The sequence below is a fragment of the Nicotiana tabacum genome, chromosome 23, assembly GCF_000715075.1.
Source record: "Nicotiana tabacum cultivar K326 chromosome 23, ASM71507v2, whole genome shotgun sequence".
Classification (NCBI taxonomy): domain Eukaryota; kingdom Viridiplantae; phylum Streptophyta; class Magnoliopsida; order Solanales; family Solanaceae; genus Nicotiana; species Nicotiana tabacum.
The window spans coordinates 132,876,270-132,892,145 of NC_134102.1; positions in this window are offsets into that span (position 1 = coordinate 132,876,270).

Sequence of the window (15,876 nt, forward strand, 5' to 3'; positions counted from 1 at the left end):
AGAAGGTTGTGCATCTTTTTTTTCTCCCATGCTTTCTTTTGGTCAACAACCAACCAAAGTGCTCTGTACTTCTTCAGTACTCATACAGGCTTGATGGAGTTAAGCTGTATTGAGGGAATCATTTTGTCTCAATTAATCAAGAATGTTATATATTTCAGGAGCTAGATTAGTTAGCGATGAACAAGTAAGAATTGCCTCAACAAAAATTGATGGAATTGGACCTAAAAAAGCCTTTCAGGTTCGTTATCGATTAGGTATCAGTGGAAACATAAAGATAAAAGAATTAACTAAGTATCAAATCGACCAAATTGAACAAATGATATGTCAAGATCATGTTATTCATTGGGAATTGAAGAAACGTCGATCCTCTCACATACTTCCTCAAGCAGCATAACACTCAATGCCCGAGCAGTTACACATTGTTGATTTTAGACTCCTCCGGTAGAGGCAACAACCATTCAGTGAATTATCTTGTGTTACTAAGTTTCAAGACGTTCACTGAATCCTTCACGATATTTTAGTGGTAGGTACTAGTACATTGAAGCCTTAGAGAGCCGCTGGACTCCAGACAAGCCGTTACTAAGCGCCATCAGCCCAGGTCGCCAAAGGCACTTAGCAGCCAAATATGAGCACCGTGGATTTTTCTTTTCCTTTGGAAATTTCCATAGCCACTTTGTAAGAAGGGCTGATTTGGTTGAAGCCTCCTCACGTCCACGAACAGTTAAGGTCATAGCAATGCCCTCTTGCTCACTTGCCATGATGTCTCATCCAAGCACGTTACACTCCTCGTAACCGTTCTCTGATAGAAGGCACAAATCTTCAATAAATATCATAAGAGAAGATGCGCAAGCAAAGAAGGTTGTGCATCTTTTTTTCTCCCATGCTTTCCGTTGGTCAACAACCAACCAAAGTGCTCTGTACTTCTTCAGTACTCATACAGGCTTGATGGAGTTAAGCTGTATTGAGGGAATCATTTTGTCTCAATTAATCAAGAATATTATATATTTCAGGAGCTAGATTAGTTAGCGATGAACAAGTAAGAATTGCCTCAACAAAAATTGCTGGAATTGGACCTAAAAAAGCCTTTCAGGTTCGTTATCGATTAGGTATCAGTGGAAACATAAAGATAAAAGAATTAACTAAGTATCAAATCGGCCAAATTGAACAAATGATATGTCATGATCATGTTATTCATTGGGAATTGAAGAAACATCGATCCTCTCACATACTTCCTCAAGCAGCGTAACACTCAATGCCCGAGCAGTTACACATTGTTGATTTTAGACTCCTCCGGTAGAGCCAACAACCATTGAGTGAATTATCTTGTGTTACTAAGTTTCAAGACGTTCACTGAATCCTTCACGATATTTTAGTGGTAGGTACTAGTACATTGAAGCCTTAGAGAGCCGCTGGACTCCAGACAAGCCGTTACTAAGCGCCATCAGCCCAGGTCGCCAAAGGCACTTAGCAGCCAAATATGAGCACCATGGATTTTTCTTTTCCTTTGGAAATTTCCATAGCCACTTCGTAAGAAGGGCTGATTTGGTTGAAGCCTCCTCACGTCTATGAACAGTTGAGGTCACAGCAATGCCCTCTTGCTCACTTGCCATGATGTCTCGCCCAAGCACGTTACCCTCCTCGTAACCGTTCTCTGATAGAAGGCTCAAATCTTCAATAAATATCATAAGAGAAGATGCGCAAGCAAAGAAGGTTGTGCATCTTTTCTCCCATGCTTTCCGTTGGTTTAAAAACAACCAAAGTGCTCTGTACTTCTTCAGTACTCATACAGGCTTGATGGAGTTAAGCTGTATTGAGGGAATCATTTTGTCTCAATTAATCAAGAATGTTATATATTTCAGGAGCTAGATTAGTTAGCGATGAACAAGTAAGAATTGCCTCAACAAAAATTGATGGAATTGGACCTAAAAAAGCCTTTCAGGTTCGTTATCGATTAGGTATCAGTGGAAACATAAAGATAAAAGAATTAACTAAGTATCAAATCGACCAAATTGAACAAATGATATGTCAAGATCATGTTATTCATTGGGAATTGAAGAAACGTCGATCCTCTCACATACTTCCTCAAGCAGCATAACACTCAATGCCCGAGCAGTTACACATCGTTGATTTTAGACTCCTCCGGTAGAGGCAACAACCATTCAGTAAATTATCTTGTGTTACTAAGTTTCAAGACGTTCACTGAATCCTTCACGATATTTTAGTGGTAGGTACTAGTACATTAAAGCCTTAGAGAGCCGCTAGACTCCAGACAAGCCGTTACTAAGCGCCATCAGCCCAGGTCGCCAAAGGCACTTAGCAGCCAAATATGAGCACCGTGGATTTTTCTTTTCCTTTGGAAATTTCCATAGCCACTTCGTAAGAAGGGCTGATTTGGTTGAAGCCTCCTCACGTCCACGAACAGTTGAGGTCACAGCAATGCCCTCTTGCTCACTTGCCATAATGTCTCGCCCAAGCACGTTACCCTCCTCGTAACCGTTCTCTGATAGAAGGCTCAAATCTTCAATAAATATCATAAGAAAAGATGCGCAAGCAAAGAAGGTTGTGCATCTTTTTTTCTCCCATGCTTTCCGTTGGTCAACAACCAACCAAAGTGCTCTGTACTTCTTCAGTACTCATACAGGCTTGATGGAGTTAAGTTGTATTGAGGGAATCATTTTGTCTCAATTAATCAAGAATGTTATATATTTCAGGAGCTAGATTAGTTAGCGATGAACAAGTAAGAATTGCCTCAACAAAAATTGATGGAATTGGACCTAAAAAAGCCTTTCAGGTTCGTTATCGATTAGGTATCAGTGGAAACATAAAGATAAAAGAATTTAACTAAGTATCAAATCGGCCAAATTGAAAAAATGATTTGTTAAGATCATGTTATTCATTGGGAATTGAAGAAACGTCGATCCTCTCACATACTTCCTCAAGCAGCGTAACACTCAATGCCCAAGCAGTTACACATTGTTGATTTTAGACTCCTCCGGTAGAGCCAACAACCATTCAGTGAATTATCTTGTGTTACTAAGTTTCAAGACGTTCACTGAATCCTTCACGATATTTTAGTGGTAAGTACTAGTACATTGAAGCCTTAGAGAGCCGCTGGACTCCAGACAAGCCGTTACTAAGCGCCATCAGCCCAGGTCGCCAAAGGCACTTAGAAGCCAAATATGAGCACCGTGGATTTTTCTTTTCCTTTGGAAATTTCCATAGCCACTTCGTAAGAAGGGCTGATTTGGTTGAAGCCTCCTCTCGTCCACGAACAGTTGAGGTCACAGCAATGCCCTCTTGCTCACTTGCCATAATGTCTCGCCCACGCACGTTACCCTCCTCGTAACCGTTCTCTGATAGAAGGCTCAAATCTTCAATAAATATCATAAGAAAAGATGCGCAAGCAAAGAAGGTTGTGCATCTTTTTTTCTCCCATGCTTTCCGTTGGTCAACAACCAACCAAAGTGCTCTGTACTTCTTCAGTACTCATACAGGCTTGATGGAGTTAAGTTGTATTGAGGGAATCATTTTGTCTCAATTAATCAAGAATGTTATATATTTCAGGAGCTAGATTAGTTAGCGATGAACAAGTAAGAATTGCCTCAACAAAAATTGATGGAATTGGACCTAAAAAAGCCTTTCAGGTTCGTTATCGATTAGGTATCAGTGGAAACATAAAGATAAAAGAATTAACTAAGTATCAAATCGGCCAAATTGAACAAATGATATGTCATGATCATGTTATTCATTGGGAATTGAAGAAACATCGATCCTCTCACATACTTCCTCAAGCAGCGTAACACTCAATGCCCAAGCAGTTACACATTGTTGATTTTAGACTCCTCCGGTAGAGCCAACAACCATTGAGTGAATTATCTTGTGTTACTAAGTTTCAAGACGTTCACTGAATCCTTCACGATATTTTAGTGGTAGGTACTAGTACATTGAAGCCTTAGAGAGCCGCTGGACTCCAGACAAGCCGTTACTAAGTGCCATCAGCCCAGGTCGCCAAAGGCACTTAGCAGCCAAATATGAGCACCGTGGATTTTTCTTTTCCTTTGGAAATTTCCATAGCCACTTCGTAAGAAGGGCTGATTTGGTTGAAGCCTCCTCACGTCTATGAACAGTTGAGGTCACAGCAATGCCCTCTTGCTCACTTGCCATGATGTTTCGCCCAAGCACGTTACCCTCCTCGTAACCGTTCTCTGATAGAAGGCTCAAATCTTCAATAAATATCATAAGAGAAGATGCGCAAGCAAAGAAGGTTGTGCATCTTTTTTTCTCCCATGCTTTCTTTTGGTCAACAACCAACCAAAGTGCTTTGTACTTCTTCAGTACTCATACAGGCTTGATGGAGTTAAGCTGTATTGAGGGAATCATTTTGTCTCAATTAATCAAGAATGTTATATATTTCAGGAGCTAGATTAGTTAGCGATGAACAAGTAAGAATTGCCTCAACAAAAATTGATGGAATTGGACCTAAAAAAGCCTTTCAGGTTCGTTATCGATTAGGTATCAGTGGAAACATAAAGATAAAAGAATTAACTAAGTATCAAATCGACCAAATTGAACAAATGATATGTCAAGATCATGTTATTCATTGGGAATTGAAGAAACGTCGATCCTCTCACATACTTCCTCAAGCAGCATAACACTCAATGCCCGAGCAGTTACACATTGTTGATTTTAGACTCCTCCGGTAGAGGCAACAACCATTCAGTGAATTATCTTGTGTTACTAAGTTTCAAGACGTTCACTGAATCCTTCACGATATTTTAGTGGTAGGTACTAGTACATTGAAGCCTTAGAGAGCCGCTGGACTCCAGACAAGCCGTTACTAAGCGCCATCAGCCCAGGTCGCCAAAGGCACTTAGCAGCCAAATATGAGCACCGTGGATTTTTCTTTTCCTTTGGAAATTTCCATAGCCACTTTGTAAGAAGGGCTGATTTGGTTGAAGCCTCCTCACGTCCACGAACATTTAAGGTCATAGCAATGCCCTCTTGCTCACTTGCCATGATGTCTCGTCCAAGCACGTTACACTCCTCGTAACCGTTCTCTGATAGAAGGCTCAAATCTTCAATAAATATCATAAGAGAAGATGCGCAAGCAAAGAAGGTTGTGCATCTTTTTTTCTCCCATGCTTTCCGTTGGTCAACAACCAACCAAAGTGCTCTGTACTTCTTCAGTACTCATACAGGCTTGATGGAGTTAAGCTGTATTGAGGGAATCATTTTGTCTCAATTAATCAAGAATATTATATATTTCAGGAGCTAGATTAGTTAGCGATGAACAAGTAAGAATTGCCTCAACAAAAATTGCTGGAATTGGACCTAAAAAAGCCTTTCAGGTTCGTTATCGATTAGGTATCAGTGGAAACATAAAGATAAAAGAATTAACTAAGTATCAAATCGGCCAAATTGAACAAATGATATGTCATGATCATGTTATTCATTGGGAATTGAAGAAACATCGATCCTCTCACATACTTCCTCAAGCAGCGTAACACTCAATGCCCGAGCAGTTACACATTGTTGATTTTAGACTCCTCCGGTAGAGCCAACAACCATTGAGTGAATTATCTTGTGTTACTAAGTTTCAAGACGTTCACTGAATCCTTCACGATATTTTAGTGGTAGGTACTAGTACATTGAAGCCTTAGAGAGCCGCTGGACTCCAGACAAGCCGTTACTAAGTGCCATCAGCCCAGGTCGCCAAAGGCACTTAGCAGCCAAATATGAGCACCGTGGATTTTTCTTTTCCTTTGGAAATTTCCATAGCCACTTCGTAAGAAGGGCTGATTTGGTTGAAGCCTCCTCACGTCCACGAATAGTTGAGGTCATAGCAATGCCCTCTTGCTCACTTGCCATGATGTTTCGCCCAAGCACGTTACCCTCCTCGTAACCGTTCTCTGATAGAAGGCTCAAATCTTCAATAAATATCATAAGAGAAGATGCGCAAGCAAAGAAGGTTGTGCATCTTTTTTTCTCCCATGCTTTCTGTTGGTCAACAACCAACCAAAGTGCTCTGTACTTCTTCAGTACTCATACAGGCTTGATGGAGTTAAGCTGTATTGAGGGAATCATTTTGTCTCAATTAATCAAGAATGTTATATATTTCAGGAGCTAGATTAGTTAGCGATGAACAAGTAAGAATTGCCTCAACAAAAAATGATGGAATTGGACCTAAAAAAGCCTTTTAGGTTCGTTATCGATTAGGTATCAGTGGAAACATAAAGATAAAAGAATTAACTAAGTATCAAATCGACCAAATTGAACAAATGATATGTCAAGATCATGTTATTCATTGGGAATTGAAGTGGGGGGAAAGAGAAGACATCGAACGATTAATTTTGATTTCTTGTTAACTTGGAATTCGTCATCAGGATGGATCGCCCTTACGCGGTCAACAAACTCATACTAATGCTATGACTTGTCGCAAGCTAATTCGGAAATGAAATAAGTCTGCTGAAAGCCCTTGGTACTTGTCTGATCAATAACACTGATAACTTCAATAGTTCACTGAACGTTTTGTGAATGATTGTGATAGCTCTTCAAATCCTATTCAGTATGATTAGATATGTCACTGAAACAAAGTGATTTCGTTCTGTCTATATTTTCTTTTCGGATTTCGAGGATAAGCCTCCCGATACTAACATCATTTATGAGCAGTCGCACGACGAAGCCTCCTCCTCAGATAAAGATATCTCTGACGCTACTCTCCCGGCAAGAACAACTTTTTCTATTGTGATTTTTTTGGTGAATTCAATCAGGAGGGACAAAAGAGAGATTCTTTCTATCAGTCAAAAGAAGATATCGCCCCCCATGCTCCCACGGTCCACTTACCAAGGAATAGAAAGGAAGGACCCAGGGCCAGAGTAAGTTGGGTTGGGGTATAGAGCCGTAAGCGCTGTGGGGGATGACAGAGGACGTGCTCATACGGTTCATAGAAGGATATGAAAAAGTACTTATTTGTTGGGAAATTTCACTACTCTATATTCGAAATATGCCTCTCTAGGAGCATTATGATCTACAGGTCAAATGGTCCCTTATGAAGTCTCTATTGGTCTTATTCTTATTGTGTGCCTTGTGAGCGCATTTGGATCCACGAAGGCAATCACTCGGATGTTCCACTAACCTAACCCGGGAATGGACCGGAGGGAACCACAGCATGGGGAATGTTCATGTCTCGTCGCAAGGCTCATTTTGAGTTGTGGGTCATAAGGCAGGTAGCTTTATCTGATCAAGGGCCGGGGCATAAGGGTCCTGGTACTATCCAGGTACGAAGAACCCCAGAGGTGACTGTAATGAGCAGAAATCTCACTCACAGGCCTAAACGACGAGCAAACACTCGAACGTGAGAGCAAGGGATCACCAAACGAATGGACGAGCTAAAGGGGGGAGGGAGGCAAGAACCATGCTTTCAGAGACCTAACCCAACCCGGTCTGAATCTTATCTGAACTACGAGAATAACTGACTAAGCCGTGCCATAAGGGGTCATTCTCCAAACGGGACGGGGCTAAGCCTTTAGGTTGTTTAAGTAGGTTGGGTGACAGATCGGCCATAGGAGTACTCCGAGATATAAACCAGGGCAACAAAAGTGGAGCATATGACGATGCCGCCCGTTTTCATTTCGTGGAAGTCCCGGCAAAGGAAATGGTTGTAGGTGATGGTGCGTTCTGCTTCTTATGATGAGAGGGGCATCAAAATCCTTTCTATTGGTTCTTGCATGACAACTGGTATATATGATGAAAGGCGGGCCAGTTTTTCGGGACTTATTCTCTTAATAGGCGGCAAAGCAAAATAGGAAAGGGGCCGAGCTGACTGATGAGTGCCTTTTTAGCCTTTATTTAAATAGCTCTCATGTGGAGCTAACATGGCTAGCTACATACAAGTATAGCCAAATCAAGATGAGATGGGACGGTCGTTCAGAGGCCGCAGCGAAACTACCATAAGAAAGCCCGCCCCCACTAGCTAACATAGAAAGAGATTCTCAGATAGTAGTAGTCTCTATGTGAATCTCTTCCCGACTGGCCAGGCTGAATCGGGGCACCACTTGGGATGGGAATGGCTCAGCCCACATGCATCATTAGATGAAAGCACTCCAGCCGCCTCCGATGATTGGTTTGTCAACCACGCTTTCTCTCCCTCAAAACAATGCTCTGAACACGAAAGTGTGCAGTTCCGCCCCCTTCTCTCATGCTGAGTCACAGGCAGCACCTCGGACTTCCTCTTCTCCTTCTCTTCTTTCTCTCCCTGCCGAGCTTGTTGGAGTGCCATTGCCAAGATCTAGTGTAATTCCTTTTCCCCGGGAGCCAGTCCCACTAGTGCTAGTATCAATAGGAAGATCTTTATTGCTTAGGATATTTCTTGTTTTATCCCCTTTAGTGTAAAAGTATTTGGCATAAAGAGCCCTCAAAAACTTGCTTGTCCTGTACGCAGTAACTGAGGATAGAGGGAGTTTCAACTCGGCCTTCTACTAAGAGTGTTGCAAATTCCCTTTTTTATCCCTTCTAGTTTAAGCCTTTCCTTCCTATGTAACCAAGTCCTCCTATGAACCTATCCCCGCCTAAAGGATAGGAAAGATTACAACTAGAAAGTAAAGGTTGTCTTCAAGCAAGCTCTTAGCTTTCATCGTGAGTGAGAGAGGAATTGATGCAAGAGAATGCCCTGCTAGTCTTTACTTACACAAAATAATAAGATGGATAGAATGTATTTCAAGGAAAAATAGCCTATATAAGAGAAAGAGTTCCTCACTTGACTTCAAGCTGAGGAAGGCTAGTTCAAGAACTATAAAGATCTCACTTATGCTTACTCAGATGCCTCTTTCTTATCGAAGACTCTGGCAGCTGGAACTCATCGCCAGCAACTCTTACCACTACAACCTAGGTACTCAGGCCTTGGAGCTGATCTATCAGTCCACCGTTACCACAAACCTCTACTTTGAAGTGAAGCGACTTCGTTCATTCCCGAGTCGATAATTGCCAGAGGATGGAACCCAGTAATGGCACATCATCTTACTGATTCCTTAATAAGTATTCATTCCTGGACTTTACTTGGAACATGTTATCCCCATATGGAGTCCGCCCAAGGGAGAAATCCAATCCAATGGGTCATTGGGACTGGGCTTGACATCAAAGACAAAGAAAAGCGTATAAGCGCAAAAAAGGAAAATTGCCTGGGAAAACAATCCCAAGGGAAGCTTCTCGCTAGTGCTTTTCCCCACCACTGAACATTGCATTGCTATGGTCAATAAACAGCCAACAAGTAGTTTTGAATGGCCTTAAGGAGGCCCCGATGCAGCACCTTTCTCACTCGAAGGCTCTATGAAAGTCCCACTACGAATTCCTATCCCATTAATAAAGTATAGATAAATAATATATTCCAAGTTTGACTTTTAAAGCATACACATTGAAAATAACCTTTGGCTTTGGACTTTCTACTTTGATAGATCTTTCCTCTCAAAAGAGGTTTTACCTAACCCACTATTTCCTCTGTTTAATACCCATTTTTAGGAGCGGGAACCTTGAATTGAAAACCCTTTCTTCTGCCCTCGCTACTTATTTCGCTGACCCTATCCACCTCCTTTGCGGAATACCAAAAAAAGAGATGAATTAGCGGATTGTAGGGCTAAGTCGAAGCATGCCTGAACCTTCTTCGTCGGAGACTGAGTTAATATATAATCCCACTTTGGAGACATCCCTTCAGGATAGGTAGGATATGGTGCCACAAATTGTAGTCTACTTGGCATGCGTCGATTCTTTGCTAGAGAAGCCTAGATCACTAGTTTTGGATTATATCGAGAAACTCCCCTCTGCCCGCATCCCTGGAACATTCTTTGCATTTTTTATTTAAAGACCCGGCCTGCTTCACACCTTCTATGATAGGGGAAATACTTTTGCACGAGTACTAATTTGATTAGCATAAATGAGACTCTTCTGAGCCCTTGAGATTTTACATATCAGCTTCAGAAAATTCAATTGGATCATTCTTGGCATAGAAGAATGAGGAAGCAAAGGTAGAGTGTGCTCTAGAACTCCAACACTTGGGTATTAGCAGCCATTTCCAGTTGTTGTTCCCCTCCCAAGAGCAGGTTCAGTTTACTGAGTTGTCCAACCTCGAGTCAGGATACTGCCTTTGGAAAGCACGGATGTTGTTACAAGTGTTCAAGATAGTTAAAGAGTTGAGGGATATTCCTCTTCATGAGAACCCACTACAAATAGTACCCTTTATTCCTGAGATTACTTAGTATTTAAGTTACTAGGTAATAAAACCAACTATTCTGCAATGAGTGAAAGGCTATCAGTGCTTCCAGAGCTGCCAACTCTGCTATTTTTTATGTCATCTTCAGAGTTTTCCTTCCTAGCAGCCTATGTTTAATGTCAAAAATGGCATTAGCAAGGTCTTTCCACATGGACCTTGCTGACCTAGATTCCCTGCTAGCGAGAGCAGCTTAGAAAGAGAAAGGAGCGCAAAGAGGGGTTGTTTGAAAATGAACAGATAAACTAAGGCACTACTTATGTTTTGCCTACTAGAAATGCAACTACTCTTGAGAAATAGTCAAACTGAACTAGTTGAAGCTAAGGGCCATCGAAGACCAGATGATGGGTTACGAAGATATACAAGGAAAGAGAGGCTCTGGAATACCTTTAACTTTCAGTTAATCAGGGCTTAGGCCTGGCAGCCCTTTCATTTCTGAATGAAGCCTTACAGACGAACTATAGAAGGAGACAGGCTCAAGCCTTTCCAGAGTGAGCACCATACATTACTGTAGCACACACAGGTCCCCAAAGATAAAGGCTTTCATCCTTCCTGAATATTATGGGAACTTTATTCTATTAATTGTTTTCGAAATGTTGATTTTCCTGTCTGCGCTAAGGTGATAAGGAAAAAGAAAGTGGCCCTTAGTATGTGGGAAAAAAAGCAAAGCTGTAGGAGAGACCCCGCTTTATTATAGATGCTCAAGTTACCGAAGGTCCAAAGCAAAGGTTCCGAAGGAAAGATAGATATGAACTAACACAATCACTATAATCATCCCTCTTGTATGTATATAAGTTTTTCGATGAAAAGAGGGGATTATGATACACTAGGAGCATGTTAGAAAGATGGGTACGCGAAGTGAGTAATGGTTAAATTCTCCTCCATAAGCCCTCTGAAGCAAGGATGCACACTGCTTTAAATAGAAAGCGCAATGCAACATCCCCTAACGTCGGGTCGTCCTTATTACCGTAAGAGTAAATAGATAAGCTCCAATACATAATTCCTCAGTACGTCAGTGGCTATCAAGATCACTTTGTTAAGCAGTGACCTTAATAACCGAGAGTCTTCTAAAACTCTCTGCCACAAACTAAAAAGTTGAATTACCTTGCACATGTATCATTTCGCTTGAGCCGAGAACTCCTGTTTACCTTGAGACAGGTATTCCTTCTTATAGATATCACCGAAAAAGTAGAAGACTAAGAAGACTATGTCTCGTCCATGCCCAGGAAAGAAAAGATCAGATCAACAACGGCTTTCGAGTAGAGGATTTGTTTTCTTTCATTATTCCCTCGGAGTTGAGTTATATTTAGCATATAGGATCTAATTCATTAAGGGAAGGGATGGTAATTAACTGATAGAACCTCTTCTCTTATTTCAAATCACATCTCTCAAGTGAGAAGAAAAGGCCCCCCATGGAGCGGTGGGAAAGCAAAGGCGTAGCAGGAAGAAGAAGTATGAAAGCAACAAATCTCTCCTCCTCTGATGAGCCTTAGTACAGCTAGCCCTAGACAGATCACTCGTTTGAATTTAACTTTCACACTTGGATAGCTATAGCTACGGGGCTTTTCTGGCTTGAACGGGAAGAAATCCATGAGAGGAAAACTACTTCTTTTAGAAAACAGACTTACTTAGTTCAATAAAAGGTCTTGACCAACAAAAAGAGCTTTTTCCACCAGTCTTTTAGGCCGGGCACCTTCTTTCTCTTCATTTCATTTCAGGGAGAAGAAGAAAGGCGAAGTTCTTCTATCCAATTAAGGATGAATTACAGCTCCACATCCAGCAAAGAAGACAAGCGCATAAATTGGATTCCCGGCTGACTCTTCTTCTTTGAAGCATGCAGAGAGAATCAAGATTGGCTTAGTCAGATCTTGCCAGGCAATTGCCTTTTTTCCACAAGAGATTTCTCTCCTCCGAGGCTTGAGAGCTTATTCCCTTCTTGTTCACCTTTCTTTTTCTTTACTTATTTTCTTTATTGAATGATTGGCTCAATAGCTTTATTCCTTCAATTAGAAAAGGGGCTAATGGAAACTCAGGAGCTTCACTCAGAGCTATTAAGCTCTTTGGGGGAAGTCAGAAGTTCTTCCACTCGGAATTGCATCAGAGAAGAAAGCTCCACAGAAGACTCTGAAGGAGTAGGAATTGGCTCACTAGGTTCATCAACTAAAAAGTAGTCAAATCGCAAAACTCTTTACTACAATCCTCCTTCGATGACTACTTACTTACGTCTAGCTGACCCAGCTTGAAGTCTACCAACCCTTTTCAAGTCAGGAATAGCACATCAGTCTGATATTATAATATGTTAACTTGCACCCAGGCCTAGCTCTCTGTGGTGGGGCGGTCTCGCTAGGTGAGATAATGAGACCAAAGCATGAAAAATCGGCTGCCTGCGAAATCAACAGGAAAGCTTTGGCTGCTTGCTTTAGCAACGATGGTAAAGGGCAGGTTTTGTAGTCAACTACACTTGGTCACTTCCTGCTCTGTCAGGTCATTTGATCTTCTCAGTTCCACTCGGGCATACTCTTTCATAGGCTCGACACGGGTTGTGACGTCGGGTCCTCTCTTCTTTTCATGAATCTCAATTGGAAGCCCCCATTTTCATCAGACATCCAATGAAGTAGGAGCTCGCTTCCTAACTAGCGGTACTTCCATGGCTGGCCTCTCGAGGTCCTGTTTGAAAGGCATTTGCGAGAACCTATCTGGATTGAGTGGGCCTTTCTCGGGCAGCTACTGAGACATAGGTTGGCCCGAGCTTCCCTTGGCATACCTTCATTACTATTACTAAGAAAAGTAAGTAGGAATTCGTCCCAGATAAACTAGTGATCTAGCTCTTTCGCATCAAGGAAAACCTTTATTTCCTATTTCAGGTTAGGCGCCCTTTGCTCAAACAAAAGAGGGGTCTTTGTCGGGACCGATGCTAGTAGTTAGATTCAATATTCAAAAACTCTTAAATAGAAACCAAATCCAGTTGAGAAGAGACAAGCACGGTGACATCTATCGAAGGGATCTCGGTCGAAAAGCGGCCCAGGTAAAGCCAGATTTTAAAGGTAGAATGTATTGGTGGCACATCGACCTAGAATAAAGGCTCTAGTCCATGATTCCTGGATTCCAACCTTTCAAAGGCAAAGGAAGTCTCAAGCTGTAAAAGTAGGCCTACCATCGATGCTAAGAGATAGACGAGCTACCATAGATCTCTCACCGACGAATAGCGTACTTTCATCTTAGAATATCCCTTGAATAAGCGGATCAACCACTTGAGCCTCCTATTTCACTGAATCCGCTCCCATCTCTACAGAACCCCGAAAGCTTATAGGATCTCTAGGCTGTACAGAAAGGGCCTATGAATAAATCATTGAATCTCATCGACGCTTTGAAAGATCTAAAAGAGGTGGATGATCCCAAGTATTGCAAATATCACCGCATCGTTAGTCACCCTACAGCAAAATGCTTCGTCTTAAAGGAGAAGATCATGACGTTGCTGAGAGATGGAAAGATCATCATTGACGCTAATGACATGGCCAAAGTGAACCATGCTAGTGCTAAAGTCGATCACAAGAAGGGATTAACTTAATAGTCTTCTCCAAGGTTCTCTAACAAGCAAGGAGAGATTCACGAGACGTTCTTCCTCAAGATCAATCTGAAGTGCTGATAGAAGTTCATTGAAGATTCAACACATCACAAGGAACTCGTTTCGTTCGATAAATACACTACATTGTCCCTCAAATTGAAGAAAATAAGGAGTGATCAAGAGAAGTTGTCCTTCATGATCAATCAGAAGCGCTACTAACTCTTCTTAACGATTAAGTAAATCACAAGGAAGTCCACATCATCCTGCACTCGAGAAATACACTGCTTCAACCCTTGAATCAAGGAAAACAAATTAGAGATAAGAATCAGGGGATACACAGAGTTGTACTCATAAGTTTTATTAAAGAAAGAATTTTTCTTTACATTTGTTTCGTGATTGTAGTTATTAATTTTCGTACACAAAATTTGTCGCGAACAGTTAGCTAATCAAATCAATATGACTGGTGGAATGTGGTATTGTAGCTATTGGTCGGTAAGCTTGCAATCAAGTTATTGCTATCTTACGAGCAGCTTGTTATACTCTATTAGTGCCTCTCTTTGGTCTATCATATGCAACCGAGTGGAAGTAGGTTTTTCTCTTTCTATTTACTTAATATGCAAACTCGCTCCGAGCCGAGTCAGTGTTGGGGTTGGGTTGGTTGATCACCCAAAAATTGATTATTATCCCATCTGTCAGGTTTGTATGTACCCACGCTCCTGTTTATTATTTTCTAGAACCTCAGGAACTATCCTTTCCGGCTGCCCCCTCCCCCCTGGATTTGCCCTTGGGTTTGTCAACCAACCAGGCATGTTCAGACCGGGGCACCTTGACGATGATGTAGTCGTAGTAGTCCTCTGATGGGAAATCTATTAAGATTTACGCATGATTCATGGAACCATTCCTTCACGTGCTGTAGTTTAGGATTTGTGCTATTGTTATTGTTTAGGCACGTCAAGACCGGGTTCCTACTTTTTCTTTTTGAGAAAGAAGAGGTTGCTAGACAAGCGAAAGAGATGCCGAAAGAGCAGATGCTTTTATTTGAAACAAAAGAATTAGCCGAGACATACCTCCCGCTAAATAACACTATTGACAATGGGGTCCAAGAGACCCTAAAAAAAAGCGATAGAGCAAGAAAGAAAGAAAGAAAGAAAGGATCAAAACATCACGGGCCGTACGCAAAAGAAAAGTGAGGATAGCCAGAATTGTATTGAGGCTGCAGCAGCAAGAAAACAACAAGAGCATGTCTTCCCAAATAAAGCAGCCTTCAGCAAGAGCTGCACTACAATGCCTCAGCTCTAGGAACAGGAAGGAACTGAGCGCCCTGGTAAATAAAGAAAACCTAGAACAAAAATGGAAGCCTAATCCTTCACATCCAAAACTGAAAAATCATTAGTTGGAGAATCGTTTTTATAGGGTAGGCATGGTGAAGGCAGAATCAAAATAGAAAACTACTAAATGACTTAGTCTTGCCTCATTCTTCCTTTATGGAGAGAGGGCAAGAGCCCATACTTGGAGCACGAATTCATACGTAAGATGCCCAGTTGGATCACTAATTCATAGATGGACAACCTCTAGAAAGGATATCCCTCGAAAGGAGAATAAATACCATTATAGCTAGGCTCTGTTCTCTTGAATAGGTAGGCTCAGAACACTAAGGAAGCTTGGTCTGCTTAGGGCTCATAGGAGGTAGGACAGATAATAGAATTTCGCCGGCGAGATGAATCTGGGAAATCCTGACGGGCTAGAGGGTGGGCTTTAGAACAGTTTACTGAGACTCCATTATACTAAAATAGAAAGAGGTTGGTTCTTGGACAAGGTCCTATGCTAGGCTTAGACCTGAGCTAGACCCCTACCCCTAACTTATTTCGGAATGATTTAGAGAGTTGTGAATCAGGCTTTCAGAGTGGTGGCAAGCAGGGCAAGAAGATAAAGTTTAATCTGACCCTAAGCAGATTTTTGACATCTTTCTCGCATCCGCTTTCAGGTTTGACATGACATTAGAGCTCTCGTACTTGGTGACGAGTTTGAGCCTTAGAAGCATGTGAAGGAATAA